Genomic DNA, 26,509 nt, shown 5'->3' with positions numbered 1-26,509 from the left:
TGAAGTGAATTGGTTGGACCAGCTCTTATTTAGGGGTTTCATACGAAAGGGGGTGAATACTTATGCACACTCCAGATTTCTGTTTTCTCATCTTAATTATTGTTTGTTCACAATAAAAAACAATTTGCACCTTTAAAGTGGTCGGCATGTTGTGTAAATCAAATGGCGCTAACCCCCAAAAACCCATTTTAATTCCAGCTTATAATGTGATAAAACAGGACAAACGCCAAGGGGGATGAATACTTTTGCAAGACACTCTAGATAGATAGATAGATAGATAGATAGATAGATAGATAGATAGATAGATAGATAGATAGAACTTAAAATGCAAAAAAAAGTTGAGACTCTTTAAGAGTATGCTATAAAATAGCAAAGCAAAGGCTATAAACTTAAAAGTCACATTTAGTGTAATAAAGCCTGCGAAGGATTTGAGTGAAAGTGCAGTGTAGAACAAAAAAAAGTTTTTTTTTTTTGTGTGTGTGTGTGTGTGTGTGTGTGTGTGTGTGTGTGTGTAATACAGGAGAAAAATGAGTGTGCACTGCTACTGTGCTCTCATGCCCTTGTCCACCATGACCCTTGGGTCGTCCCCGAGAAAGGAATTAGAGAATGTTTAACAAGAGCCTGTGGAAAAGCTGCCTTACATGGCACATGTACAGTAAATCTCCTCTTTACAAGACTGAAACGGAGTCACGAGGCTGCTGTGGGGCTGCTGAAGAAAAGGTGGAGATGAGAAAAGAGAAATAATAATAATAATAATAATAATAATAATTTTATATCACACCTTTCTCAAATCCAAGCTAACTTTACATCAGGATGATAAACAATTCTGAAGATTTCGTCAAATCATGGGGCGGTTGTATTATGGAAAGTATCACGTGAAAAAGAGAACGAGAAAGTGTGAATGAGGTTTTGAAATACTGTTTAACAAGATCTCATTTGTCTCACCCACTTGCTGATCTCCACACACATGCTGAAGATTAACAGTTATAGTGATACATATGTATACACACACTGAGCCGCTGAATGTGCCAATTTATAGTCACACACACACACACACACACACACACACACACACACACACACACACACACACACACACACACACACACTTTGTAAGCACTGTTCAAGCTATTTATGACCCAAAGTAACAGTCACTTTACAAGATTACACAGTTTCAAACTCTTGCTCCTTGATTCTGTAGCCATTAATTAACACACTTTACAGCTCTGTGGCGAGCTGTGGAATTCACAGTGCATGTGTCTTAGAGAAAACTGAGTAAAACAGTCGTGCAGAGGAGGCCTCGTCTGTGATCTAAGCTGGTCTCGGGTTCCAAGGTCCACAATTATTACAATATAGTGCTAAAATAGATCCCAAACTTGGGATCGACATTAAACAACAACGTGTGCCAAACACCCTCAGGAGACCCCATTACAGAACTCCATCTGGCGCTCCTCCCGTGCAAACAACAGCAAAGAAGACTGTTAAATCTTCAGTTTGATCCGCTCTGATTAAAATATGTATTGAAGCCTTGGGTCTGGGCCTGTGCAGATCTCTAGAGAACCAGAGGCATCTGCTATAGATGAGCTGAACAGTACCACGTACAAGTGAATGTGTCGTCTGGTCACGGAAACACATGTACGAGGGCAGCAACACAGGACACTTAGCAAACAAAAAAAGGAAAATGTTTTAGAGTAAATAAATAGTGCTTAACAATTATTACTCTCAGTAGTCTGAAGCTAGGAATGATCTACAAGAAAAACACATTTGGTGCTGTTTGTGCAGCCGATTGCCTTTGGTGTTTATCACGGATTGCATGCGTGAGCAGCAACACCACATCAGCGCAAACAAAACAAGTGGAAAAATTCATGTTTTATAGTGTGGGGAAAAAAAATAAAACATTGTATTCATAAACCTATAATGTATCAGAAAGCTGATAAACACATGAGATTCTGAAGTCTAAAAGGTTTTAGGACTCATTTTCTCTGAAGGTTTGCATCTGTAAAAACAAATACAACTTTCGTTAAATCTGCTAAAACACACACGTTGATTTGCTAAGTGAAGGCCTACCAAGGCCTGAATCTTTCACATGATCCATTCTGTGTGAGTAGCTTCATGAATGTGTAATTTAGGATGTTTTGATTTAAACATATGAAATACAGGATGTCTACAGTGTGATTTCATGCAGCCTAAAAGTCCTTTTAGAGACAGCAAAGGTGTGTGTAAATGAATACAACCAAAGGACAGGTATTAAATTTGTAGAATCCTGTAGAATTCAACCATATTTTATTCAACTTTCTCAAAATTATGTCTTAGTGTTTAAAGGAACAGTCCACCGTACTTCCATAATGAAATATGCTCTTATCTGAATTGAGACGAGCTGCTCCGTACCTCTCCGAGCTTTGCGCGACCTCCCAGTCAGTCAGACGCAGTCAGACGCGCTGTCACTCCTGTTAGCAATGTAGCTAGGCTCAGTATGGCCAATGGTATTTTTTGGGGCTGTAGTTAGATGCGACCAAACTCTTCCGCGTTTTTCCTGTTTACATAGGTTTATATGACCAGTGATATGAAACAAGTTCAGTTACACAAATTGAAACGTGGCGATTTTCTATGCTATGAAAGTGCGCACTATAATGACAGGCGTACTAACACCTTCTGCGCGCTTCGGCAGCGCATTGATATCTGAGCTCCGTATCAATGCGCTGCTGAAGCGCATTGTAAAAGAGCTCAGGCCCAGAGAAGGTTGCGGTGTTTCTGGATATTGTTTATATCTGGTTTTAACTTGCATTTGTGGATGCAGTAATGAACTATTTTCACAGATGATGGTTTTCTGAAGTGTTCCTGAGCCCATGCAGTGATTTCCATTAGATCACAGGCATCCAATGTCAGTTTTCAGCCTTGTCTCTTGCACACAGAGATTTCTCCAGATTCTCTGAATCTTTTAATAACATTATATACCATAGATTATGTGATCCCCAAATTCTTTGCAATTTTACATTGAGGAACATTATTCTTAAATTGTTGCACTGTTTACCCATGCAGTCTTTCACAGAGCGATGAACTCCTCCCCATCTTTACTTCTGAGAGACTCCGCCTCTCTGGGATACTCTTTTTATACCCAGTCATGTTACTGACCTGTTGCCAATTAACCAAATTAGTTCTTTTTTAGCATTACACAACTTTTTCAGTCTTTTGTTGCCCCGTCCCAACTTTATTAAAACGTTGCTGACATCAAATTCAAAATGAGAATATACTTTAAAAAAAAAAAAAAATTCTCAGTCTCAACAAGTGATATGTTGTCTTTGTACTATTTTCAATTAAATATAGGGTTTCCATGATTTGCAAATTATCACATTCTGTTTTTATTTACAGTTCACACAGCGTCCCAACTTTTTTGGAATTGAGGTTGTAAATAATTAATTAATATTGCTCCAGTAAAATCGGTTTCATATTAGACATTCACATCATGCGCACTTTAATCCGTGCTATACTTTATGTTTAATTATGTATCTGTTTCAATTTCAATTTAGTCTTCTAAGAGTCTCTTATGTTTTCTTGACATTGCTTACTGCGACTGTACAACTGTGCTGTGTTGTACTTTTAGTAATGTAATTTTAGCACATTCCTAGTTAGCAAGATACATAAATACTCGTAAACTAGCTTATATTTGTCACACATAGACAGAAGTGGGATTTCTTGGTTGAAATCTTGGTCTGCATCATCATATTCTCGAAGATTAATGTAACAGAGGCCAATTCTGTCAAAATATACCATAACTACCAAGTTCTGTAGTTAAAAAAAAAATCAAAACCACTTCATCCTTCATCCATAATGTTTATATCAGACTGTGATTGGATCTAAGACATGAAGCTTATTTTGTGAAATCACAAACTGAGCTCAAATAAAGGTATCGTGTTGTATTATGTTGAAAACATGGATTTAACACTGTGTTAACAAACTTGACCAAAAATCAGAAAAGAAAACCCAATGCGAGTTATCATTTGAAAACCAGATTTTTTTGGATTTTTGAGAGCAGGGGGACTTTCAGATAAATTGATTAATTTTATGCTTTGTTGACTGTGAAGTGTTTGGGAGGAGAAAACTCTCAAATAAATGCTATTCCAGATTGTTCTCCAGATCCGGAGGCCCAAGTTGAATCTCTCAGGGTCTTATATCCATGCCAAAAGCACTGTACACGTCCTCAATGGAATCTATATGAGATCATGGCTACAACTGAGCTGCAGGAGCGATGGCCTGATCAGCCTGCAGTGTTTTACTGAATAAGACAGAAGAAAGAGAGACATAGCAGGTATAGCATGGCAGGTAGGACTCAAAACAAGAGACAGTAACACAGTAGTTGAAAGTGAAGGAATTGAGAATGATAATTAATAAAAAGATAAGGAAAATTAAGTGAGTTGCGGAAGGAAAGAAAGAAATTTTGGGTTTCCCTAACATTCCAGGATGGAAAGACCTTCCCTGTCTTTTTTTATTTGACATATGAGAGATAAAGAGAAACCCCTTAATACTTGGAAGATGATAAAACCAGGTATTACACATTATGTAATGCCTCAGAGAGACGGGATCGACACTGGAGGTAGCCGTCCTGCTGTATCGCTTACTGGCAATATTCAGTGTCTGAGACACAAAAGCTTTAGCAGTTTGGCTTATCAAAACACTCCAGAGATCAAGAGCTCAATGTTTACTACGCTGTTAGATTTACACTGTTCTAAAGCATTGCTGTATTCAGTCGTAAGCGGGACTGAAGTGCCCAGGGCTCGGGGAGATGAATAATAGCTTGGAGAGCTCTTTAAAGCACTGAACTGTCTCATAACTTTAACTAACTATAACTAACCATGTCTAATTGCAAAAACCATGACCAGGATTTAAGGATTGATAGGTGTTTTGCAAATATTCAATTCTATTCTATTTTATGTGTAAAGCTTTAAACAACAATATGCTACAGAAATCTTTCAATTTAGATTTGTCATGAAGAAATTACAGGCCACAGTGGCAAAGAAAAACTCCCCTGAGATGACATGAAAAAGAAATCTTGAGAGGAACCAGACTCAAAATGGAACCCATCCTCATCTGGATGACACCAGATAGTGTGATTATTAATAAATCAGTACAATGCACAGGTATAGATGAGTAAAGACAAACACTACTAATTGTGTTAGAGGTACTGACTGAAAAGTTATCTGAAATTTTCCAAATATATATATATATTGTGCACAGCATTTTCCTATGTTTTGCAAGGATAGATGCTTTTATTTGTCACTTTCACACTCAAGTACAGTGAAATTTGTCCTCTCCATTTAACCCATCTGAAGCAGTGAACACACACACAAGTGAGCAATGAGCAACTATGCTACAGCATCCAGGGAGCAGTTGGAGGTTTGGTGCCTTGCTCAAGGGCACTTCAGCCCAAGGCCACCCCATGTGTTTGAATTGTGGAGGAAACCCATGCAGACACAGGGAGAATAGTCCGGGAGCCATGGGGTCGGACCCGGAATTTTTGGTTAAAGGATTTTTTTTTGCTTTATCTTATAGATTTGAGGTAGCTCTTCAAGATTTAAGAGGGTGCCCGGTGATATCCCTTGGGCAATTTAATATATTAACCCTTTAATGCCCTATATGCCCAAATAATGGAAGAAAATACAAAAAAAAAAAATATCAGTGTAAATACTGATATTAAATGCACCAAGTTGGCTGTATCTGATAGGTATTCACATTTTTCTCTATATTTGTCATTCAAATACATCAAATGTGGATTAATTAACCCTTTCATAACTTTTCCAAATTAGCGATTTTTATACAAGTATTACATAAACTCTACAGTTAATACAAAATAATGATCAATATCTATGTAAGAACTATACAGCATGCAAAAGAACTATATACAGCATGCACACACACACACACACACACACACACACACACACACACACACACACACACACTAATGACCAATAACTATGTAAAAGAACTATATACAGCATGCATACACTCACACCAATGATCCACTATGTAAACGAACTATATACAGCATGTATACACTCACACCAGTGATCCACTATGTAAAAGAACTACAGCATGCAATAGAACTATATACAGCATGCATACACTCACACCAGTGATCCACTATGTAAAAGAACTACTGTATATACAGCATGAAATAGAAATATATACAGCATGCATATACATTCACACCAGTGATCCACTATGTAAAAGAACTATATACAGCATGCAATAGAACTATATACAGCATGCATATACACTCACACCAGTGATCCACTATGTAAAACTACAGTATGCAATATATCAAGCATGCAAAATGGCATATACAGCATGCGCACACACACACAAGAATAGCAAAAGATACTGATTTTCAATTAACCAAATTGGCTGTACAGTATTCACGCTTTACTGTCATTCAAATTAGTCAAACGTGTAATTGACCCTTTCATAAATTTGCAAAATTAACAATTTTGATACAAGAACTACAGTACATAAAGCATGTACGTGCATGCATGCATGCACACACATACACATGCACACACACTAATGAGCAATAATTATGTAAAATAATTACATACAGTATGCAAACACACACACAAAACACAAAAACTATTTAAGGAAAGAACTAAGAGTTCAGATGAAAAAAAAAAACCCCTCTAAACCCTTTGCCATTGCTTAGTGTCTGTAAAAATATGCTTATGTACTGGATGCCAGCTAGTACAGAGGAGAATGTTAAGTAAACCTTACTCCCCAACGTTTTAAAAGTCGTGCTAGTCAGTGGAAGAGCAGTGTGGTTTGGAGTGGGGGTGAATCGGGGACAATGCCCTGAATTTTACTAGGGAACCAGGAACATTACTATTTCAACAGTCAATATCGTAAAAATAAGCAATCTATTAGCTTAATGTATTAGCTTAAGGAAACCTTACTGCCCAACGTTTTAAAAGTCGTGCTAGTCAGTGGACTGGCTAGTGCACATGACTCTCAGTCCACAAGCAGTGTGGTTTGGAGTGGGGGTGAGGGTAAGGTTAACAGACTTTTGAGATGATAATCGGGGACAATGCCCTGAATTTTACTAGGGAACCAGGGACATTACTATTTCAACAGTCAATATCGTTAAAATAAGCAATCTATTAGCTTAATGTATTAGCTTAAAAAAATCAGTGACTAGCATTTACTAGGTGAGAGTTGGGTGTGCTAGCCAGTGTTGTGAAACTATGGGTCTAGTTCACTGGTGAGCAGTGAGTACATGTCACTGCTCTTTCATGATTACAGTCAAATAGTTTCTCTGCTTAGCTTATGCGTGCTGTGATCTTTTGGGGGCAGTGTGATTGACAGAGTTAGCAAGATAGCTACACAAGTTGGCTTGAATTAGCTAATTGTGTCCCTCATATGCCCCTGCAGAAGTAAACACAAGGATGACAATGGAGTGTATGCCTAATAATTTAAGGCTCGCATTAACAACCAAAGTAATAGAGTAATAAAGGGCTTTTTGGTATAAGCCCCGCCCCCAATTGCATGGCCACACCCCCAACCATGGCTGGAACCCCACCCCCAGGCCTTAAACTCATCCTATTATGTTAACAAACACAAAAATAAGTATGATATATAGACTTTGGTGAACATAAAGTGAAGAATGTCAAAATGTCAGAATTTAGGCTATGACTGCAGCACATCCAACAATAAAGGGCCAATATCCGGAATTGCCCAAGGGATATCACCGGGCACCCTCTCTTATCTTAATGAGTAGACCTTGGACAACAACAAACAGCAAAAAAAAAAACTTTAACCGACGAAGCCAGGTTCAGCCAAATTTGGGCCTTTGGCTCCCGGACTAGAACATGCAAACTCCACACAGAAAGGACCCTGGAAGCCACTGGGATTGAACCCAGAACCTTCTTGCTGTGAGGCGACAGTGCTAAACCACCGTGCTGCAAAACTTCTTGGTAGTAGTAGGATTCAAACCCATACCTCCAGAGAAACTGAAGCCAGCACCTTAGACCACTCAGCCACACTACCTTAGGACAAAGCTATACAGATGAGATGTGATCATTTTGATGTACTGAGGGTCGCTTTTCTTTGTTTTGGGACCGAATATCCTCCATCTTGAGGTAAACAGTACGGCCCTGCAGAAACAGCCAAACGCAAGGAGCTTGAACTAATTAGCATAACTATGGAACTGCGTCATACCAAGATGGTGATGTGCGGAAAACATCATGACTCTGCATCAACCTCAGAATGTTTTGAGTTGCGGGAATGGAATTTGTGGTTGATATTTGTGAATAGATCCGTGAAACAAAAGACGAATATATATTTTCTCTCTTACTGCTTTTGTGTTATTGTTTCTTTCTCTGTAAGATCAAAACATTAGGTGTATAACTCCATACTCGCCACCGTGGAGTCGAGCTCATGCATTCAACGGGTAAGATAGCTAAGCGCTAGCGCCATTGATTTAGTTATCTGTCCAGAAAAATGGCATGTCATCTAACCTTGCTCTATCTTGCAGTTACACTCACAAGGCAGGCTTTCCTTTTCTTTTCCACTGGAGGGAGAGTGGAGTCTGCCGTGTTTGCCCACGCCGACTTGTTTTAGTTAAAAGTAGGTCAAACGCCCCACAGTGGTCATGTGATATTGTTGCTCATTTGCTTCAGCAATCTCCGGAATCATAAAATGTGGGATGCTTTTTATCTCAGCAAAACATTTACACATAAGACAGACTTGTTGTACTCGAGTCCGACTCATGCCCTACTTTTACATACATGTCAACCTTTGGTCAATCAAACCTGTATAACCAACCTCCAAAATCCGTATTTCCCTTATAAAATCCGTATAAGATGCAAATTAAAATAATTTACCTAAAATTTGAATGATAATTAACAATGATATATCCCAGTTACTTTTTATTCAATATTAATAACAATAAACCTTCAGAATGAATACAAAGCTCCAATGTTTGACAAAAACACAAAGTGTTATCAGCGTAGTTACGAAGGAAATACTTCGTTGTTTGGAGACAGGTTTCACCGAGCGGCTATTATGCACGAGACTTCATATTAGCCACAAAGTCAGGAAAATCTGTTCGTAAAATTATGTTATAATGACCAAATACAATGAAAAGTATTTTTCCAGTCTCACCTGTGAAAGGTAATCCCATGTGATCTCGTTTGGATGGTAAACCTGTTGGTACAGTTAAACGCAGCACATGAATGAGGCATCTTTATTCTCAGAATCGCCACTTTGCCACATCCAATTTGGCGGCGAGGATGACGTATGATTCTATGCAGAAGGCGGCGTCTATGTTTATATGTCTATGACTTCACGGTTGGCGGGATTCTCGCAATGCGGTGTGCGCATGATCAAAAGTGGAACGAAGTCTCGCTACCACAAGATAACGCGCGATTTCATAAGACTCTTTACTGGCTGTCATGGGAATTGATTATAGCTCTAGATAAATATTGAAGTTTTTTTAAAGAATCCGTATAACTTTATTTATATGCCCATATACTACGTTTATTGAATCAAATCCGTATAAAATACGGACATTCCGTATAGGTTGACATGTATGCTTTTAAGGACTTGTGACTTGACTTGGACTTGAGCACTGATGACTCGGACTTGGACTCATGCATTAACTGAATTCGGACTCGTAAATTGGAGATGAGGACTCTGATTTTTTTCTTTGTTTTTTTTGTAACATGCCATAATAATTTGGCATAAGATATTTATATCTACATTAATTTTTATACTAATTTTGTGCAAGAGAATGCACATTCACCTGTTCATACGTCATGTTCAGGAACAAACTAACGTTAATGGCGCTAAAATGCCTGGAGAGAAGCCCCTAGGTTTGTCCACTTTGCTCATACAGACTTCTTGTGCAGTGGGAAAAAAATGCACTGCTATGTGCTCCATATGTAGAAGAACTATCGAGGAGACGACGGGGACAACCTCGAACTTCAATCGTCATTTGGTGAGACTCCACCCAGAGAAGGAAGTGACATGCTATGTTCATTGCTCTGTTGATAGTGGGGCTTGCTTGCTGACCAATGAACTAGCTAGTGTTAACCCTCTCTCATGTTATTTGCCCTGTTGATAGTGGGCGGAGCCTGATGAGCGACAAACAAGCTTTCTATCTGTAGCCTGTTAACTAAAATGGGGCAGTCGAGCAGGAACGTTAGTCCAACACAGTAGTAGAGACATAGTATTTTTAAGTTCGTTTCTTAGACAAGGATTTTAAGCTCGTTACCTTGTTAACAGTTTCAGTGTGAATCTTCCGCCTTCCTCAGGACAGTTCTGAGGAAGGCGGAAGATCAGGCTACATTTAGACCGTATCTGTCTCGTTTTCTTCACGAATGCACTGTCCGTTTACATTAAACCGCCTGGAAACGCCGGGAAACGGGAATCCGCCAGCGTCCACGTATTCAATCCAGATCGTGTCAGCTCCGGTGCTGTGTAAACATTCAGAATACGCGGATACGCTGTGCTGAGCTCTAGCTGGCATCTCATTGGACAACGTCACTGTGACATCCACCTTCCTGATTCGCTGGCGTTGGTCATGTGACGCGACTGCTGAAAAACGGCGCGGACTTCTGCCTTGTATCACCTTTCATTAAAGAGTATAAAAGTATGAAAATACTGCAAATACTGATGCAAATACTGCCCATTGTGTAGTTATGATTGTCTTTAGGCTTGCCATCCTTCCACTTGCAAGTGGTAAGTGATATGCACTGGGATCACACACACAGCGGCTCAGTCCCGAATCACAGCTTGTTCACTTCGCTCGCGCGCTCTGTGAGCTGCGCAAGGCCGGAGTGCGCACCCTCCAGAGGGCACTCGCTGTTCAGGGCGGAGTGATTTGGAGCGCAGGATGCCTGCGGAGCCGAGCGTATCCGTGTATTGGCGTTGCTGTGTGCACGCGAATCGTGTATTGGCGTTGCTGTGTGCACACTAATCGTTTTAAAAATGTTAATCTGATGATCCGCTGATACGGTCTAATGTAAACATGGGCTAAGAAATGAACTTAAAAATACTTAAATAGTCAGACATAATGAACTTCCACTACATAGTAGCAGAGACAGTTTCACATAAAGGCAGCAACAGCCACCGTCAAATAATGCGGCTGGAGTCTTCTTCTTGGACTCGACTCGGATCAAAAGTGAACTTTTCTTTAAATGACTTGGACTTGAACACTGGGGACTCAAGACTGGACTTGGACTCGAGGTTTAGTGACTTGACTACAACATTGACTTAAGATACACTGTGTGTGCAGCAGCGAAACATCTTGAAACTCCAACAGCAATAGAAATAGAACATTTTGCCCAGAATTCAACTTTGCAGTCAGAACCTTTACAAGGATGTTCAGTATGAACATATTAAGAAAAGGATTCCTGAGATGAATACAGAAGAGTCTTTATGATTACATCAGCAGCTCTTAGCTAAAAATGGTCAGTATCCATGTTGGATTATCTTCTGAAGCAAGATCTGGGACATGAACATTAACATTAACTGTAAGAGCCAATTTATAGGATGTCCATGTGGGACCATCTTGAACAGCAGAAAGTGAGTTACAAGTGCAGAGAAATCCAAGCTGGAGTCTCTCCTCGCTGTTATGAGTGACTCAGCAATAAAATCATGTTACGAACAAAACCCTGCCACAGTTCTGACTTGTCATTTGTACAAAAACAGAAGCATAAAGGACGAATTATGCTTTGCTGGTCATGTTGTGGCTTTGATATGACACAAGCTTTAGCAATCACTTATTTGACTGCTGTGTAAAATGGGTTGTAAATACTATAAAGGTAAGTTTTGACATTTAGGGACGTACCTAATCTGGAGCAGGAACTGAAATTGGACCTGGCCATGGAAAAAAAAAAGTTACCGATACAGTACATTTTCTGAAGTGCTGCAAGTTCCTGTGGTATAAAGGTTCCTATGATGTGTGTCGAGGGGATGTGGTTTAGTTTCCCTTGTCCAGGAGTAAATGAATAATGAAGGTGGATATATGGTGGGGAGAGCAGAAAGTTTCATGATGATGCAGGAGACACAACTTTTTGCAACGTTTCTGTCTCTGCTAAACATTCCCCAAATTCTGCCCCCTTTCTCCTCTCTGTCCTTCCTGTGCTCTGGTTGGATTTATGAGTATCTGTGGTCATTTGGGTGAGAGTAAATATTTACAGGCTATCCTTTGAGGAAATGAAGCAGCAGCCCCTCTCAGACCTCTGACCTCAAGGCAGTAACCCATCGATCATACAATAGATGCCACGTGTCACAGCGGCTGTATGCATGAGAAGTGATGAACTACTAAGCAGTAGATAAAAAAGCAGGAACATTGTTCCGGTTAAACACGCCTCTCCGAGCTGATTAACGAATGATTGACATGAACTCACTGCCAATGAGATAACAGTGCTTAATTCCTTTTCTTCATCCCCTTTTTAAAATATCTCTTTCTTTATCTGTTTTCCATTAACCTTATCATAAAAGCAGGCAGAAAGAGAGAAACAGAATTAGAGGAAGAATGAGGAACAGAGCCCAGTGACTCTTGCTTTCCCTGTTGTCTGATAGCCAGCAGTTATTGTTGAAGCAGGATGTCAGGGACCTTGTGTCAAGATTTGCTTTGACTGTCAGGACATAAAGCAAGAAGAAGAAGAGGAGTTTATTTGTCACATATACATTACTGTGCAGAAGTATTAGGCACCCTAAGTTTTTAGTATGAATTTTCTTATCGATGTTTATTTCATGAATTCTACATAATTGAGTCAGCACAAAAACATTTTAGATTTACAATCACTATTTTTCAAAAAATGCTGCATTTTCTTATTGAGTTTATTATACTTGTATAGTATTATACATTAGTTTATTACTGCACTTTGTAGCATTTTTTAAGTAGAAAGATTTAATATCGGGCGGCACGGTGGTGTAGTGGTTAGCGCTGTCGCCTCACAGCAAGAAGGTCCAAGTTCGAGCCCCGTGGCTGGCGAGGGCCTTTCTGTGTGGAGTTTGCATGTTGTCCGCGTGGGTTTCCTCCAGGTGCTCTGGTTTCCCCCACAGTCCAAAGACATGCAGGTTAGGTTAACTGGTGACTCTAAATTGACCGTAGGTGTGAATGGTTGTCTGTGTCTATGTGTCAGCCCTGTGATGACCTGGCAACTTGTCCAGGGTGTACCCCGCCTTTCGCCTGTAGTCAGCTGGGATAGGCTCCAGCTTGCCTGCGACCCTGTAGAACAGGATAAAGCAGCTAGAGATAATGAGATGAGATTTAATATCATTATTTTTAAGTAATCTTTACATCTGCTTAAGACTTTTGCACAGTACAGCTCTTCATATATCCCAGTTTGTTAGGAAGTTGAGGTCAGAGCTTAGGGTCAACCACGATATGGCACCACTGGAGTAGAGAGGGTTAAGGGCCTTGCTCAAGAGCCCAACAGTGACAGATTGGCACTGCTGGGGCTTGAACCCCTGACCTTCTCATCAGTCACCCAGAGACTTAATGGTTGAGCCACCACTGCCCTCTGTACATGTACACAGAAAACAAACTCAGAAGGTTTCACAATCCTCTACATGTGTTCCAGGTCCACCCCATGTAACTCTAGCCCCATCCTCATCTTTACCAAAACAGGAGGCTGGGGTGGACAAATCACAAATTCATTATCTTCATCAGGCTCCAATGTGCAGTTCTATTACAGCTTTTACCCATTGCTTGAACACTATAGACACATGCTTAAACCAAAGTACCATAACTTGAAGTTGTTACTATACCTTAAACAAAGTGTAACCATACCTTAAACAAAAGCACTGCTTTGCACTTTAGTTGCAATTCTGCAACACACTTGCTCCTTTCTGCAACACACTTGCTCCTGCACACTACACACTATTTCATACATAAGACACTTCGTTCAAAAATGAAATCTCAGGGTATCATTGGAAAACACATCTATTCAAAATACAAAACACATTGGGTAATTGAAAATACTTACTTACAAAACCGAACACCAATCAGCCAGCTACAAAAATGCCTCAGTGAAGCCATTTTGAGAACTTTGCAAGCATGGAGGCAGGGAGAGCTAGAGGCAGAGGTAGAGGAAGAGGAAGACAGAGAGAGAGAGAGGAGGACGTGGTCGAAGAGGCCATGCAAGGACCAATATTTCTGATGACATAAGAGCAACTTTGGTGGACCATGTCATAAACCATGGCCTGACTGTGAGGGAAACTGGGCAGAGAGTCCACCCTAATCTAAGCCGTTTCACAGTTTCATCCATAATAAGGACATTCTGACTGGAAAGCAGGTATGTCTTCAACTCTCTACTCTATTCAGACTGTATCTAGAGTATTTACAGTACTGTACCATATCACATTACCGTATCACATGTACTGTATTGCAGGGTGGCTAATGCTCCTTTTCGAACAAAAGTGGTAGTTTTGTGAAACATACCGTGATAACGTGTTGAGATGTTTCAGTACTGTGTATGGTATATACAGTAAAGTACAGTATATACAGTACTGTAAAAAAAGAAGCAAACCAATAACAATTTGTGGTTGCATTTTTCTACAGAATGGCTAGAAGACCTACTGGGGGTGGATGCCAATGCCTGTTCACCCAACAGCAGGAACTTGCCATTGAGAACCTAATCAAAGCAAACAATGCAATCCATCACCACCAGCTACGGCAACAAATATTTGCAGATAGGCAAGTATTCAACAACATAAATCGAGTAAGCATTACCACTATCAGACACATCTTGGTAAAGCACAACATGACCATGAAGCAATTGTACAGGGTCCCATTATAGAGGAACAGTGTCAGGGTCAAAGGACTTCGACATGAATATGTACAGGTAAGTGTTACAGTCCTTTACATTTGCAATACAGAATGGGTGCAGTCCAGTAACAGCTAAATATGTACCATTGGATCAGTAACATATAGTTACCTGTGTGGTGGGGTGGTTCTGTATGTGTAGTACTATAGTTGTGTGCTTTGAGTAATGCCATCCACAATATGTATTTATGTATTTTTTTTTTTATTACAGAGAATCTTGGACATGGATGGAGCTGCACAGCCTCATGAATTTATTTAGATTGATGAGGCTGGATTCAACCTTAGCAAAAAATAAACGACGGGGACGTAATATAATTGGCCAAAGGGCAAATGTGCATGTCCCGGGGTAGCACGGGGGAAATATCACATTGTGTGCTGCCATAAGCCTTCGAGAGTTACTGCACCATCATACCAAACTGGGTTCCTATAATGCACAATGCATAATCACGTTTCTAGATGCACTTCATGATGCAGTTGTACAGGACAGACCACAGCAGCCCAGGTTTCTTGTTGTCTGGGATTACCGGGTATGTTAGTTTCCATCGGGCTGCTCTGATCCAGAACTGGTTCACCAACCATGATCAATTTGAAGTTGTGTACTTGCCCCCTTACTTGCCATTTCTAAACCCTATAGAAGAATTTTTTTCCGCCTGGAGATGGTGCGTATATGACCGCCAACCACATGCCCATATGCCTCTTCTGCAGGCAATGGAAGAGGTCTGCGGAGACATTGAGATAAGGTCAATCGAAGGATGGATTCGGCACACAAGGGGATATTTTCCCCGATGCTTAGTGAGAGAAGACATTGCTTGTGATGTTGATGAGATCCTGTGGCCAGACCCCAACAGACGGCAGGATCCATAAGCCCACTTACGCACAATTGTGTTTTTCTGTGTGTAGCCCTGTGCTATGTTTAGATTCAGTTCATTGGAAGGTTTAAATTCATGGGAGTTATTAAAGGGTTAAAATGTAAAATGAGAGAGAACGTTTGGAAGTGGAAGTGCTGGAACTTGTAAATGCCCTATGCCAATATGTTTTTGTTTCTAAGAATTTGTATTTCATTTCTGTTTCTAATAATGTGACGAATTGTTTTCCTAACTTCTGATTGGTCAAGAATTGTGACCCCTAAACTGTTGCAGAGTAGGAAGTAGAGAGCGCAACACAACGTATTCAGTTCGTTGGAGGATAGTGAAGGGGACAGTCGGGTAGTTTGTCTCTTCCTGTTAGCTATGCTAAAGTCTGAACTTTCCCAGGCTTTGGGGAAGATTTCTGCTGCCAAGTGTTCGGCTAGAGCATTAATGAAGCAGGGGGCTTTGCTGTGTGAGACGGGACACTTTCCTTTTGAGGTTCCATGTGAGTTTTAATGACCGACTGTCGTGGAAAGCCGTTAGTGACCAGAGCAAACGCACACTAGTTTCAGTTACAGTTAGAAGGGTTGCTTCAACGTTATTGTGCTACCCGTTGGCTGTGTTTGTGAAACTACTAAGTGCTAGAATTGTCCGGTACACCGGAGGAGTTGGGATTCGTTTAAACAAGACGGTCAAAACCAGCAAACGCGGTGGGGAGACGGGACATTCAACGCTGCTGTTATCCATGCGGGAGGCACGTGATCAGCTAGGAACACGCCACGACTGGGCCCATGCTTCAGCTGCGCTACATGCAGTGAGCAAGTGAACACTCGCAACTGCTTCTTCTACTTTTTGTCTCAACGATCAGGTACAGATCATTTTCATTTTATTTAGCTCGCCGAGTGAAGCGGCCAGTGTTTATTTTCCAGGCCCCAACGCACCCAAGCGACGTTCAGGCCTGCAACTGGGTATATTTTGAGTCCCTTTAGTTATTTTAAAGCCGGCATAGTTTAGGGCATGTACATGTGACTGAGACATTTGCATTTCGATTGCATTTCCTTGGGTTTCCTATTTCATTTCCTATTGCATTTGAAAGAGTGACTTTGACTCTAAGGACTTTGAGTTTAAAGGGTGATTTTTCATTTTAAAGGGGAACTGTGAAATCTAAAGGAGAACTTTTTCCCTTTGAAGGTTATTGTGATAAGGTGACAATATTACTGTGTCTTATTTGTTATAAGAGCAATTCTAAGTTTACTTTTAAGTGGTAACTAGCTCTGAGAGTGTGTCTTTTCAGTTTATTAACAAACAACAACAAGGGAGTTTCATTTCATGCTTTATTCATTTGTAATTTGATTGTAAATAATCTATTTTCTAGTAAAAGGTAAAAAGACATGTCATTTGAATTTCATTATTTCATGGTGACATTTTACTGGTTTAAATCAGTCTAAAAGGTATATTTACAGTGTATTTACAAGGTAATAGGTAACAATACTCATAACCAATCCGATAAAAACTACTGCTGTTTTATCACCATAAATGATAAGAACTCAGGGCGCCCCAAAGTTGGAAGGTTGATTTTAGATGTTTTGGATGTCATGCCAGTAATGTAGGCATGGGGGCGCTACATGTGTTTACAGTAGTGTATTGTTTGTTTTATTTGTGTTTTATTTTTGCTTTAACTGAATTTACTGTACTGTAAAGTACACTACTGTAATGTACAGTATTGAGTATTTCATTTTTTGGTTGTTGTGAAAACGTGCCGTCTGTGGAACTGAATAAAAACAGTGAAAATAAAAGACTGCAGTGTTTTATATAAAGTAGACTAGTGTGTTGCTGCTGATCTGAAAGTGTATTCATATGATGCAAGTGGGCATAATTTTGTCATCAGAGTGACATTTTGACAAATTATCATTAGGTTTTGATAGCAGAGTTTCAATTTGACATACTGTAGATGTGAATGGTTTATTTCCCAGTGTTGTGTCTTATTTGCTTGTGTGTAGAGTTTTGACACAGTGAGCCAAGTTTTGCAAAACATGTTCAAGCAATGGGCAAAAACTGTAAAAGTTGCCCAGGAACATATACTGCCTGGCCAAAAAATAAAGTCGCCATTTGGATTTAAATAAGCAAATAAATAAGAGCCTTTTGTTGGATAATTACTGCAGTGATTAATGTATTTCAGCTGGCAACAATTCTTTTAACCCTAACTGATGCAGTGAGAAGATTCTCATTTCTTAAACAACCATGTCAGAAGACATATCCCATGGTCATAGAAAAGATGTTGCTGTGTTTCAGAAGGGTCAAATTATTGGCCTGCATCAAGCAAAGAAAACAACTAAGGAGATTACTGGAATGACTGGAATTGGGTTAAGAACTGTCTAACACATAAACCTTCCACTAAAACCTGGAAGGATAGTGGTGAACCATCAACTTCGTGGAAAAAAATGTAGTTGGAAAAAGATCCTGACTGACCATGATCAGAGATCACTTAAATGCTTGGTGAAGTGAAATTGTTTAAAAAAAAATCAACAGTAGAGCTCACAGCTATGTTTAATTGTGAAAGTAAGATCATCTCAACACTCACAATGTGATGACAACTCACAGGATTGGGACTAAACAGCTGTGTGGCCATAATAAAACCACTTGTTAGTAAGAAAAGGCTTCAATTTGCTAGGGAGCATAAAGATTGGACTTTGGAGCAATAAAAAAGGTCATGTGGTCTGATGAGTCCTGATTAATCCTATTCCTGAGTGATTGATGTGTCAGGGTAAGAAAAGAAGCACATGAAGCAATACACCCATCATGCATAGTGTCCACTGTACAAGCCTCTGGAGGCAGTGTTATGATCTGGGGTTGCTTCAGTTGATCAGGTCGAGGCTCAGCAATGTTAAGAGGCAATAAAATGAAGTCAGCTGATGACCTGAATGTACTGAATCACCAGGTTATCACATCAATGGATTTCTTCTTCCTTGATGGCATGAGCATAAACTTAGGGCTCAGATTGTGAAAGAGTGGTTCATGAAGCATGAGGAATCATTTTCACACATGAATTGGCCAACACAGAGTCTTGACCTTAACCCCATTGAGAATCTTTGGGATGTGCTGGAGAAGACTTTACGTAGTGGTTTGACTCTCCCATCCTCAACACAAGATCTCGGTGAAAAATTAATGCAAATCTAGACTGAAATAAATGTTGTTTTCATTATCTGCCCCGGACTTCCACTCCAGAGATTTATTATCTCCCAGCTCAGCGCAATCCGGATCTGGGACGGGACTTCCATCTTGCTGGCATTCACTTCCTGGTCTGCTCTGCTGTGTATAAATAGGACGTTCTCAGAAGGGGACTTTGCCAGAATGTCTTGTCTGTTTCTCATGTTGTCTCTGCTATTTTGCATCCTGGATTTTTGCTCTCTGTTTTTGCCTATTCTTTGCCACAGTTTTTGCACTCTTGTCTTGCCATTTTTTCATGTTTTTGTGCTACATTTTTTGTTTACAGTTTTTTTTTTTTGTCTGGACTATTTTTGCCATTTTTGTTTGTTTATTCTCTTGGACTTTAATTAAATCTTTTTTTATTCATTGGATTTTCTTGTTTGTGTTTCTGCTTTTGGATCCTACTCACCACATCTCGTCCCCCATAACAGTATGTTCTGGCCAACATGGATCCAGCGGAACTGAACCATCTGAGAACGGCTATGCAGCAGCAAGGAGCCCTCCTCGGGACCCACCAACAGGAACACAGGCAGATCACCCAGAACCTAGCCACCCTGTCCGACTCACTCAACCTCCTAGCCACACAACTCCAGCGCTCCCAAGCCGTGCCTACTCCTGCCCAGGTGTCTCTTTCTTCACCTCCCACCACTGCCACTCTCCACGAACCAAGACTCCCTTCACCTCAGCCCTACAGTGGAGAACCAGGTACCTGCAGATCTTTTTTTGTCAGTGCTTGGTGACCTTGGAGCTTCAACCTCTGGCTTTCCCCACAGAATGCTCCCGGATAGCCTATACCATCATGTTCCTCACCAGCAAGGCCAGGGAATGGGGGACGGTGGTCTGGGATGCTGACGCACCCTGTTCCAGCTTCAAGGAATTCTCTGAGGAACTGAGGCGAACATTTGACTGCTCTCTATCCGGCCGGGAGGCAGCAAGAGAGCTCATGGAGCTGCGGCAGGGGTCCCGATCTACCTTGGATTATGCCATCGAGTTCCGGATGTTGGAAGCATGCAGTTGGAACGAGAGTCCCCTGGTCGATGCGTTCCTACATGGCTTATCTGACGCCATCAAGGATGAACTCGTCTCGTGGGAACTGCCATCGGACCTCTCCAGCCTGATGGACCTTGCCAATCGTATTGATGGGTGGGTTCAACAACGGAGGGGAGAGAGAGGAGCCACCTCAACTTCAACTCCTCTCCACCACCCGCCTCGTCCGTTGAACCCATGCAGGTAGATCGGGTATGGGTGTCAGCAGAGGAACGACTGCACCAACAGAGTACGGGAGCTTGCTTCTACTACAGTCAGCAGGGATACATCTGCCAAGCCTGCCAGCTAAAAGGATGGGCCCGCCAGTGAATCGAGGGGCCCTGGTGGGCAATGCTCAGAACCAGTCCCCTGCCAACCGACCGTTGTTCCCCGTTATCACTTTCAACAACCGGCATCACCATCTTCAGGCGCTCATTGACTCAGGGGTAGGGGTGTCACGGTATGAAAATTTAACATGACGGTTATTGTGACCAAAATTATCGCGGTGTACGGTATTATCACGGTTATTTGAGTGGGCGTGGCTCAGGTTGAGTGGGCGTGGTTCAGGTTTTCAAGTTTGGACTGTGGACAAGTGGATCCTGACCTGGAAGCTACTTCGTGTGTTTCACCGACCCATTTCTACCGTCTTGTGGCGAATGACAGTTTAGCTGTTTAACTTGGGTTAGAATGGTGTTTACCTCCGAATAGCGCAAAACACCACAGCTAGACACATTTTAAAATGCTAGCAGTGGGCGCACTTCGCAATAAAGATCATTATCAAAGTTTAACATTATTGACAGTCGGATACAACTGTTGTATTTTCCCTCGACCCGAAGTCATACGTTACTTCGTGTGTTTCACTGATCCATTTTCACCGTCTTGTGGCGAATGAAAGTTTAGCTGTGTAACTTAGCTTAGAATGGTGATGTTTACCTCAGAATAGCGCTAACCACAGCTAGTGCTAGATGCATTTTAAAACTGCTAGCAGTGGCCGTCTTTTGACAATAAAGATTATCATCAAGGTCTAACATTTTTGACAGTCGGAAATAATTGTTTCATCTTCCCTCGTCAAAAGTTACTTTGCGCATTTCAGCTAAAACATACACATTAACCTACCTTGCACTTGCTGTACAGATGCTGATGATGGTCTTGCAGATGAGTCATTAGATTTGATGTATTGCTGCCTTTCGCTGACACCTTTTTTTCTGCACACTCTACATGCAGGAGCACCGTCATCAACAAGTTGTCCCTCTGAATTTTTGAAATATCCAAAATATTTCCACACTTCCGATTTTATCCACTTGGAAGGCAGATAGATGTCTTCATCTTGATGACCACCACAGTCTCCTCCTTCCGCCATGCTTGAACTTCGGACAGTGAGTGAGTGAACTTGAGTGGCGTCGGCGGGAAAACTCGCACGAAAGTTCAAAGTCTTGCGAAAATGGAAGCTATCGCGGTTTTGACACTCAGAAGGTTATGGTCACCGTCAAAATATTTTAGCACGGTAACCATGTACACGGTAATCGTGACAGCCCTACTCAGGGGTGGACAGGAACCTGATCTGCTCTGCCACTGCCAAGGCTCTCGGAATCCCATTACTCACCCTCGAGGTCCCTTTCACTGTCCTGACACTCGATGGCACTGGCTTGACCACCATCACTCACCTCACCACCCCGCTCACCCTAAGGATTTCAGGTAATCACTCCGGAACTATACAACTTCACATCATGAACAACCCTCACGTTCCCATTATTCTTGGATTACCCTGGTCGATACAGCACAACCCTCACTTAAACTGGACTGACCACACCATCTTAGGCTGGAATCCTTCCTGCCTGGCCTCCTGCCTGAACTCCGCTCTGCCTCCCGCAAAACCACCTCCGCCCTCAGCCAGCGAGTTTCCCGACCTTTCTCATGTGTCTCCGGAGTATCTGGACCTCAAGCCTGTCTTCAGTAAGACCCAAGCAGTGTCCCTTCCCCCTCATAGGCCTTATGACTGTGGTATCGACCTCCTGCCAGGGACGGCACCACCCAAGGGACGTCTCTACTCTCTTTCCCCCGCCGAGAGACAGGCTATAGAGAAATACATCACTGAGTCTCTGGCAGCTGGGATCATCCATCCTTCCTCCTCCCTGGCAGGGGTGGGATTCTTCTTCGTGGAGAAGAAAGACAAGTTGCTCCGCCCCTGCATTGACTATCGAGGTCTCAACGCAATCACAGTCAAGAACCGCTACCCACTACCGCTTAGACTACAGCATTCAAACTACTCCAGGGAGCCAAGGTGTTCACTAAACTGGACTTACACAACGCCTATCACCTAGTTAGGATCAGGGAAGGAGACGAGTGGAAGACAGCCTTCAACACCACCACAGGCCACTATGAGTACCTCATAGTCCCTTTCGGCCTGACTAACGTGCCCACAGTATTCCAGGCATTGGTTAATGATGTCTTGAGGGACTTTCTTAACACCTTTGTCTTTGTTTACCTGGACAATATCTTGATTTTCTCTCACTCCCTGGAGGAACATCGGGGTCACATCCGGCAGGTTCTTCAACGTCTGCTGGAGAATAAGCTGTTCGTTAAGGCAGAGAACAGCGAGTTCCACCAAAGCTCTGTCTCATTCCTGGGGTTAATCATTTCACCAGCCAAGATCCAGATGGACCCCCTCAAGCTGGAGGCAGTCGCTGACTGGCCCACCCCATCTTCAAGACGAGAGCTCCAGCGCTTCTTGGGGTTTGACAACTTTTACAGGCATTTCATCCACAACTTCAGCATGATGGCCAGACCTTTCTCAGCTCTGACCTCGACCAAGACCAAGGAGGAAGCAGAGAGCCTTTTCCAGTCTCAAACACAGGTTTACCACAGCACCCATTCTCACCATACCTGATTCTACCAAGCAGTTTATCATCGAGGTCGATGCCTCCAAGTCAGAGGTCTGAGCCATCCTATCTCAGAGGGCCAACGACAACAAGGTCCACCCATGCTCCTTCTCCTGCCGGCTATCCCCAGCCGAACAAAACTACGACATCAGCGACCGTGAACTACTGGCCATGAAACTAGCCTTGGAGGAGTAGAGGCACTGGCTTGAGGGGTCTGACCTCCCATTCCTAGTCTGGACTGACCATAAAAACCTGGAGTATCTCAAGTCTGCCAAACATCTCAACTCCCGTCAAGCCCATTGGTCTCTCTTCTCCTGATTCAACTTCATGCTTTACCACCCAAGCTCCAAGAACAGCAAACCTGATGCCCTGTCCAAGATGTTCTCCTCCCACCAAGAGGAGTCCAAGCCACCCAAGACTATCCTTCCTCCATGCTGCCTGGTGGGAGCCGCTATTCTAGAGTTTGAGATGCTCGTGCAGAAGGCCCTGGAGCAGGACCCCAGTGAAAGTAACTCCAACAATATTTCTCGTAACCATCTGTTTGTCCCCTGTCATGTACGAACTCAGGTGCTGCAGTGGGGTCACAGTTCCAAGTTGGCCTGTCATCTGGGAGCTGCCCAAACCCTGGCTCTCATCCAGCAGCACTTTTGGTGGCCATCCATCAAGGAGGACGTCCAGGAGTTCATGGCAGCCTGAGACACATGCTCCCGGAACAAGACACCCAATCAACCCCCTGCTGGCCTACTAAGACCCCTTCCTACTCCGCATCGACCTTGGTCTCACATCACCCTGGACTTCATCACAGGACTCCCCAATTCAGGTGGCAATGCATGCATCCTCACTGTCATTGACTGTTTTTCTAAGACTGTCCATTTCATTCCTCTGCCCAAGCTCCCCTCAGCCAAAGAGAGCACAGAACTACTCATCCATGTTTTCTGCCTACATGGTCTGCCTACTGACAGTTTCTGACCGGGATCCTCAGTTCACTGCACAGTTCTGGAGAGCCTTCTGCAAACTCATCAGGGCTACCTGTAGTCTCTCCTCAGGCTTCCACTTGCAGACCAACAGCCAGGCAGAACGGGCCAACCAGGCTTTGGAGGTTGCACTCTGGTGCATGGCATCCAGGGATGCCAGTTCTTGGAGCAAGTACCTTCCTTGGATCGAGTTTGTACATAACGCTCTGCCTTCCACTGCCACAGGTCTCTCTCCATTCCAGGGCTCACTAGGGTACCAACCACCACTGTTCCCCAGCCAGGAGGAGGAGGTCACCATACCATCAGCCCAGGCCTTTATACACCATTGCAGGAGGATGTGGGCATTGGCCTGGAGAAGACTCATTTGCTCCACACTTGCATCCAAGAAGCAGGCCGACAAACATCGCTCCAAGGCACCCACCTACCAAGTGGGCCAAAGAGTTATGCTCTCCACACCCCACCTGCCACTTAGGGCCATCTCTCGCAAGCTGGCACCCAGGTTCCTTGGACCGTTCCTCATCAAGAAGGTAATCAACCCATGTTCTGTTAGACTGGCATTATCACTCACCATGTGATGTGTTCACTCTACCTTTCATGTATTACAGCTTAAACCTCTGGTTTCCAGTCCTTTGCTGTCAAGAAACTGCTGAAGGTGCGGCAGTGAGGCAGAGGTCTCCAGTACCTGGTGGACTGGGAGGGTTACCGAGGAGAGAAGTTGGGTCCAGTATGAACCTGGTGGAGACCCAACACTTATCATGGAGTTCCACCGGCAACACCCTGACGCTCTTCCTAAAGCACCTAGGTGCTCGTTGGGGGGGTGATACTGTCATGATCTGCCCCAGACTTCCACTCCGGAGATTTATTATCTCCCAGCTCAGTGCAATCCGGATCCGGGACGGGACTTCCATCTTGCTGGCATTCACTTCCTGGTCTGCTCTGCTATGTATAAATAGGCCATTCTCAGAAGAGGACTTTGCCAGAATGTCTTGTCTGTTTCTCACGTCATCTCTGTGCCATTTTACTTCCTGGATTTTTGCTCTGTTTTTGCCTATTCTTTGCCACAGTTTTTGCACTCTTGTCTTGCCATTTTTTTTCTTTTTTTTTTTTTTGTCTGGACTATTTTTGCCATTTTTGTTCGTTTATTCTCTTGGACTTTTAATTAAATCTTTTTTTTTTTTAATTCATTGGATTTTCTGGTTTGTGTTTCTGCTTTTGGATCCTACTCACCACATCTCGTCACCCATAACAGTTGACACTGCTTAAGTTTCAATGCCATGGCAAATGCATGCTGTAATGAAAGCTAAAGGTGGTCCAACCAAATATTAAAGTGCACAACTTTTTTTTTTTTTTTTGGTGTAGCAGTGTAATTGACTAGGCTAAAAAGTGGAAGCTAACGTAATGCAATAACATATGGCAAGCCAGTTGGCTAGATAAGTTCATTAATACAGACTAAGGTATATGAACAAATTTGTGAAGTCCCAGGATGATGTCTGTGTAGCTCAGTCGTCTTATCCTATCCTGATAAACATTTTCATGTTGATCATTATATTTGCACCAGTCAGGAAAATGCTGGAGGAGGATGTCAGCCCAGATTTACACTGTTTACAGTGACAAAACACATCCAACTCATGGTTCAAGATCATGGTCAACAGGATAAAGCGGCTAGAGATAATGAGATGAGACAAACACCAGAACTGAGAATAAGAACAGCACCAAGAGAGTCAACAACTTGGTTATGCGAGGCAAGGATGAACAAAACATATACGCCATAATGTGTGAGTGAGGAGTTCTTAAATAGTCTCTTCACTGTGATTGTGAACAGGTGTGCATGATCAAAAGTCCAATGGCTGTGAGCATGGCAATGAGCATGGGTCATGAGCGTTGCAGTCCATGGTGGCCATGTCTGCAGGCCACAGCACATTCTGGGAAGCATAGTCTGGAAGCATAGTTCAGAAGTGTTGCTTGGAAGCACAGCCTGGCACCAGACTGACAGATCCCCCACTTTACCTTGGTAATGAGGGATCCCGGGCCGCTGGTCAGCATGCTACTCATGGCAAAGGCAAGTGGAGGAAGCAACGGACATGGTGAGACTCAAGGAGGGAGCAATGTCTTCTACTGAGGGGGAGGGCAGAATGGGGAAGCAATGATGTCTTCTCCAGAGTCTGGGGTCGAGGTGGATCAGACCTCACGGAGTCCTACTGTGGCTCACGGAGCCTCTACCTCATCCTCTAGCTTGTGCATCATCTGCATGGGCATCCCTTGCAGCTTTGGTCTTTGTATAATGTTGGGGCCTGTCACGTCAGCGTCTAGCATAGACATGGCATTGGGGACCGTCACGTCAGCATCTGGTGTGGGCTTGGTACTGGAGGCCATCATGTTAGCCTCTGGAATGAACTTGGCTCTGGAGGTTGCCTTGTTGGCCTCAAATGTGAGCGTGGTTTGTGAGGAGGCCGACCTATCAGCCTCCACTGTGGACATGGCGTGAGAGATTGACTCGTCAGCCTCTTCAGTTTCCCCTGTGGGCATTTCCCTCTTTGCCCTCTTGGCCTTAACTTGAACAGACTCTTGTCCTCTACCTTTTCTACCTCCTCTATTTTCCTCTTATTGGCAGTGGTTGGAAACATTGAGTCGCCAAATGGGTCGCCGCCAGTGTTTGACCATGTAAACTTGGCCGACACACCAGTTGAAGCCTCTCCACCCAAAAAATGTTTAGGGGAGCCTAGCCAAGAGTTGGTCCAGGCGGACCTCCAT

The 26,509-nt window shown here is 42.7% G+C and overlaps 1 protein-coding gene across 3 annotated transcripts in view; it reads right to left on the bottom strand.

Annotated features, from left to right (window-relative positions):
- svep1 (sushi, von Willebrand factor type A, EGF and pentraxin domain containing 1) overlaps positions 1-26,509 on the bottom strand; it is a 283,771-nt gene that overhangs the window by 168,517 nt on the left and 88,745 nt on the right. The gene's annotated exons all lie outside the window — the stretch shown is intronic.

The sequence above is a fragment of the Neoarius graeffei genome, chromosome 1 (assembly GCF_027579695.1).
Source record: "Neoarius graeffei isolate fNeoGra1 chromosome 1, fNeoGra1.pri, whole genome shotgun sequence".
Classification (NCBI taxonomy): Eukaryota; Metazoa; Chordata; class Actinopteri; order Siluriformes; family Ariidae; genus Neoarius; species Neoarius graeffei.
This window is presented reverse-complemented; position numbering and strand designations above follow the sequence as displayed.